The sequence below is a fragment of the Propithecus coquereli genome, unplaced genomic scaffold (genome assembly GCF_000956105.1).
Source record: "Propithecus coquereli isolate 6110/MARCELLA unplaced genomic scaffold, Pcoq_1.0 Scaffold2, whole genome shotgun sequence".
Lineage (NCBI taxonomy): Eukaryota > Metazoa > Chordata > Mammalia > Primates > Indriidae > Propithecus > Propithecus coquereli.
In genome coordinates this window covers 4,195,430-4,201,978 of record NW_012144966.1, presented here as the reverse complement: position 1 = coordinate 4,201,978, position 6,549 = coordinate 4,195,430, and the positions used below count along the sequence as shown (strand labels likewise).

At 33.7% G+C, this 6,549-nt stretch overlaps 1 protein-coding gene across 1 annotated transcript in view; it reads left to right on the top strand.

Annotated features, from left to right (window-relative positions):
* VPS13B (vacuolar protein sorting 13 homolog B (yeast)) overlaps positions 1-6,549 on the top strand; it is a 933,283-nt gene that overhangs the window by 652,431 nt on the left and 274,303 nt on the right. The window lies entirely within an intron of this gene.

Sequence of the window (6,549 nt, the reverse complement as noted above, 5' to 3'; positions counted from 1 at the left end):
AAAAATAATATAATAAAAAATAGAAACTATTTCTTAAGTAGTTTAAAGAAATGTCAGCAAGTTTTAAAGGTTAAGAGCACTCCTCTTTATTGATGCTGATTTGGTAATACTGTTGTGAATGTGATCTTCTAAAATTTAGCCTATCAAAAGGCATTCTGTTAAGATCTGGTAATCGTATACCAGATGTGATTAAAATTTATTTTTAATTCATAGTTTTTTGATAAAGTCTTCTTAGGAATTTCCAGACTTGATTACTAATTTAATGTTTGTAAAGATGATGCTTGATATTTGGGAAGAGGAAATCTGCATCTTCTAACTTTTAAACTTTTATTCAAGCAATTCCTCCCGTATGCCCAGAAATATCCAAGCTTAAGGTGTAGGTTAGATTGCCTTCATTAGTACACAGAAAGTTGCTTTCTTAAAACAGCAGCAATTACTTGAGACATATTAGCATATGAAAATTTACCGGTGCTGTGGGGCTAGCTGACTAGACCTATTAGGAATATTTACCTGATTTAGACAATACTTCAAATTTCCAAGGATTGAAGGAAGAGGTCGATATGATCAAAGCATTTGTGTGGAAGGTCATTTTGGTGTAGTGATGGCTGCTATGGAGTAGCAGAGAAGAACAGAGTTTTTCTAACAGAAAAGAATTGGCTGCAGGGTATAAACAAAAGTTTCTCTCTAACATCTCGGCCACTTTGCATTTCAAGCCTCTTGCATCGTTACTTTTTAAGGTATTGATAACATGTGACAGAGAGAATCAGTATGTGCCTTTATTTCAGTTTGGTTTGACCTGCTACCATGAAGTTAAAGGGCGGCCGATAAAAGTTTGCAAATCACCCTCTATTCTGTAATGTCTTGATAGATTTCAATAAAATCAGTTAATAGAGAATACTGAGATTTGGGTTTACTTTGAGAAGAATCTAGAGTTAACTGAATCAGGTTTGTTTAGTAAACAGAATATATAATAATGAAAATCAGGTCAATATTTTTGTTAAATAACTATATCCTATTTGGCAATGAAAACCAGCTACTAGATGAAGTGAATTATGGATATGCTTGACCATTTTAATCATTTTTCAACTTGCACTGAATATTGGGGAAAAATTAATTTTAAAAGCATGTTCTTTTCTTGATTTATTTCCATAAACCCTACATAATTTCTTTAAAGGGGTATATGTGATTTAGGGGATAAAGTAATCAAATAAGGATTTATATGTATTTTTATTGCTAGAAATTTCTCCAAGTCCAACTATAGTTTTCTTATCAGAAAATTAAGTTCAGAATAGTCGCAAAGCGGAGACCTACTGGAATAGTTAATAAGCATAGTCTATTTCTGTATTGCTACAGAAACTAAATGCAAATTTTTCTGTGACTCATAACATACAGGCTCAGTAAACTTTCATCTGCTTCAGGGTCAGGGCTGATTCAATCTTAAAGCAAGTTTATGAGAGTGGCTGATGTGATACAGTTGTTTCTAGTAAAATCAGACTAGCTCTAAGGAGCCAATCTAAGTCAGTCTCTGAGTAAATTTCTATGAGAAACAGACTCCAACTCAGACACTATTGTAAACCCTGATATAATGAGGACTTGCAGCTGATTTAATCCTATTGAAAATCTTTAAGCAGCCATGAGACAAAATGGTTTCCACATTGACATCAGTGAAATGAACCTTGGATTTCATCAGTATAAAGAGTAGTTACCTTATACACACAGTAGCCACTTTTTAAGAATTAACATCATGGCCATTTCAAAGCAGGTTGTTGTTTCTGATGTAGAAGCATCTGTTTCAATTAAGGTCCAAGTTCCCGAAATGTGTCAAGTTTTATTTTTTAAAAACTGAATTCATTACAAAAACAAAATAAGTCAAGCTTAAACATAAAACCTAGTATAAATCAATTAGATCTAGTCTCCTGAATGAAATGACCAACCTATTCCTATTCATTGTATATGTGAGCAACATACAGAAAGAGAGGGAGAGATAATGAAAACTGTTTCTGAGTTAAAACCCTGTATACAAAGTTTTGCCTGGAACTAATTTTTTTTTCATGAATTTACAAGCCCATAAAAATAATCTTATGCTGTGATATATGTATAAAGGGATAGACAGATACAAAAGTATAAAGGTTTAACACTGCAGATACAATCTTAGGTAGGTAAGATTTGAGTTTACCTATATGCCCATTTGGGTAGATTGGTGTGACTACTTATTTTGGTGGGGGTGGGGGTTATCATATTGAAACAGGCACTGATAATCATCAGTCAGTATAGTACTAGTACTAGTCTCTTTTCATAATTTACAACTTAAATTAGAACAATAGACCAAACACAGACTGCAGTAAAACACAACCTTGACTGAACTATCTCCATGCTGCTTTTATTGCAGTTAGCACTTAGCAGGCAGCAGTGGCCTCATACTATTACTTCAAAGAGCCGGAAAAGTAACTTCATGAAAGGGAAAATTTGAAACTATAGTACTCTTTACCATTCTATCTGTTAAGCAGTGATGGGTATCATTAGTTCTGGTCTTTTGCATAATTACTGTAGTATTGTGAAAACTTTTTTTGCCATCCAACTGGGAATAATTATACTATGTGGGATCTTGTATAACATTGGGCTTTAGAAAAATAAAATACAAAAAAGCCCTTGTTTTCTAGCACTGAGTGTCTGTAGTCCCCAAGTACGTGTAGTGTTTGTACAAGTTTGGTTTTTAAATAAAAAATAACATTATTGGTGACACTGAAAAAGACATTTCATAGTGGAATCAATTTGTTCTTTTTAATATTTTTTATTTAATTTAATGTGCCAGAATAAATTTCACCTAGCACATCACTGAGTTGAGATTCATTAACAAAATCATAAAGGTTTTTGAACTGTATTTTTTTTAATCTTTTTAAAATTTTTTAGAGACAGAGTCCCACTCTGTCCCACAGGCTGGAGTGCAATGGCATGTTCATGGCTCACTGCAGCTTGGAACTCCCGGGCTTAAGCAATCCTCCTGCCTCAGCCTCCTGAGGAGGTGGGACTGCAGGTACAGGCCACCATACCCAGCTAGATTTATGAACTGTAATACTGAAGTCATTGAGAGTTTGAGACTTAAAAATACACTGTTATTGTTTCTTTGAGAAAATCAATACAATTTGCAATTTCTGTGAAGCTTCCAATGTAGACTATCTCTGTCGAAGGCACATGGTAACATCTCCCAACCATGCCACCCCCCATCCCACAAACTTCTAAATGATACAGCTAGAAAAAGAATGTTTACAAATGTTTAGACAATAAGTACATAATTTTTTCAAGTTTGTAAAAATTCTCCTTTGAAATTTCAGTATGTGAAAGCATTAAAATACTGTAATCAAATTTTTTTAACTGTACATTTTGTAAGATAGACAAGATGTTTACTTCTTTGAAAACACTAGTAAGGGCAGTCAAATTAGGATAAATGTCACAGTTATATACAGATGTGATTGTCACTTTGATTCTGTGGTTTTACACTTTTTTATAAAATGTGAAAAATGACCTCATAATTGGCAAAAGATATTTTGATCAAGGTTAAAGTGTAACTGTTGCCTGTTGGAAATATTACTTCAGCATTGCTGTTATATAACTATAATTATGATAAGAAGGTGGAAATATTTGTGGATATGCTTATGTTTGGTTCATACTAAAACAGTAAGTTTTCCTTAAATGACAAAAATATTAAAAGAAATAATATGAATTGAAATATTGAAATAGATGCTGAATGTTCCTTTCTTGTCAACCATCAAAACAAAAATTATATTTGTAATTCTCAAGAGGTTGGTTTCCACGGGTTTTTCTTTAGAAAAACCTCATGGCTGTAATCCTAGCACTCTGGGAGGCTGAGGCGGGTGGATCACTCAAGGTCGGGAGTTCGAGACCAGCCTGAACAAGCGGGAGACCCCGTCTCTACTAAAAAACAGAAAGAAATGATCTGGACAACTAAAAATATATATATAGAAAAAATTAGCTATGCATGGTGGCGCATGCCTGTAGTCCCAGCTATTCGCGAGGCTGAGGCAGTAGGATTGCTTGAGCCCAGGAGTTTGAGGTTGCTGTGAGCTACTGACACCACACAGCACTCTAGCCCAGGCAATAGAGTGAAGACTCTGTCTCAAAAAAAAAAAAAAAAATTTAAACATCCATTTATTTGCAGTATTTTTATTAATGAGGCTAACTTTTAAATGTGCTCATAAAAATGTTGATATGACTGAACAAGAAGTTTCAATCAAGCTTATCTTTCCCCACTCCAAAATGCTACTGAAGAGCATCTAATTAATGTAATCTCAGGTTATTTTAATGCATTCTTTGCTATTGTCACATTATTCAACTGTGGTTTTATCCACTACTCCTGGGATACTATGGCTCTTACCAGACCCCAGGGTATACTAGTAAACTTACCTATCTCAATATGTTAAAAAGAAGAATTAGCTATACAGTTCCCTAGCTACTAGTACAGCTTTCAGCACCTTCTTCATGGTGGCTACTATCTGTACCATATATAGCTGTGAAAAGATGGGAAAATGGGCTGAAATGATCTAAGAAGTAAACTATCAACTTGACATGTTTTCCTAGCTATTGAAAACTGCCTCATATTGAAACCCATTGATAGTGAAATTGTAGAATTCCTCTGATTTAAGTACCATCTGGTTGTGCTCAAGGCTTTAAAGCTGTTATCTCCACATAAAACTTCAGAGTCCTATACTTTTTTCTTCACCAAACTATCCATTTTTAAGCCACAAATATTTTTCCAGCTCTTTCAGATTTTATCTAAAAGTATATTTTAACAGTATTTAAATAGTTCTTAAACAATAACAATTTATCTTGATAGATGGCATGCTGTGTTTTTTCATTTTATTTTAATTAGTCATTGTGGAACTAAATTCCCTTTTGTTTTAGTCTTTTGAATATTGTTTAATTATCATTATCATGCCAGATATCTTAAAGGTTATTTTACCAATACAGTTTCATTTAACACAACCCATATGGAATCAATAGCCCGGTTTCCTAAAGTGAATGCTTGGAAAATCTTACATTCATATGTTAAGAGTACACATCCTTTCCTCATTAGTTGGAAAGTACAGGGATTTTGGCACAGGTTCTGTGTGGAAGCATTGTGCAGCTTTTATATGGATTTTGTTTTTAGCCTTTGATGACACTGTTTAGAATAGGAAGTATCTAATAAGTAAAGCATTTTGTCTCAAGTGCTGCCAGTGTGTTTAATATATGCCTGGAGGTCTGAAACATTATCTTCTTCACTACAGTAATATGCATTTAATTCTCTGAAAGCAGAAGGTCGAACTTTTAAAAGGGACGCAAAGTACATTTTCAAACAGAATAATTCAAAACATATGGAACAGAGGACCAGAGTAATGTACAGTTGGTTTTTATGGTTTAATCATGATCATGTTAATGCACACCAGTAGCTAATTAAAGAAAACTTTTATTGTTCATTTTAAATAAGTTAGGTAAAGAGTGGGAGAGCTAATGTAGCAGCACTGCAGAGGTACATGTTTCTGCTATGCTGACAGCAAGGAGATACTGCTATTTTTGACAAATTATTAGTCCCTTTGGACAATAAAAAAGCAAAAATTATTTTCAGAGTTATTACATTGTGAACTTTTTGTTTTCCGCAAAGAAATGGTAAATTGATGCCCAAGTTTACAGTACACATAATTAATTATAAAACTTTTCTGCAGTGGACTGGTGACAAACCAGTGGATTTTTAAATATGTCTCAAAATCATCAGCTTATTTATTTCAGTGCTATACATAGTTCGGAAGTTTAGAAAAATGGAGGAAATCTTGGCTTTTGACCCAGTTTAAGAATTTAGTTTTCTAGTACTGGTTAAGTTGTACTTTTTTTTCCTCCAATAGTCTTTCATCTCTGGGTCATTGGTTCAAATTCCATTCTGCTCAGTAGTGATTAGAATTAGTTACCATCTGACTTCTGTTCAGTAACCTGTGTGACCCAAGCTGATAGCTGCCATCCCACCCCTGCTGATTAGGTGTATCTCAAGGTCATGACACTTGACATTTGCTAGAGTCTAATGTGGCAGTCTCAACACATAATACTGCTGGACACTAAATTTCTTTACCTTTCCCTACAGGTGGTTTGTTTTTCTTTGTTAACAACTATGGAAATACTTAATTCGCTTTAAAGAAAGAGAGACTAGATTTTAAATAGGAATCTGTAAATCAGAAGAAAATGCTTTATGCGTGGAAACAGTAGTCTCATGTGGTTAGTTGTGGTTGACTTTCCTGACTGAGAGAATAAAAATAGTTTATAAAGCTTGAGTTATTGATTTGAGTTTGCCATAGAACTCAACCTAAAGGATTTTTAGTTATACCGTATACAGATACCTAGTTTGTAATGCCTCAAAATGTGGGCAGTAAATCTAGACTTAAGCACTTGATTTTATTACTTTTCACATGTTATTTGAGAATTCCTAATTGATAATGGATTTGGAGATATATTTGAAATTTTCATAATAAGGATAACTAAAAGCTTTAAAATTAAACTGTTATT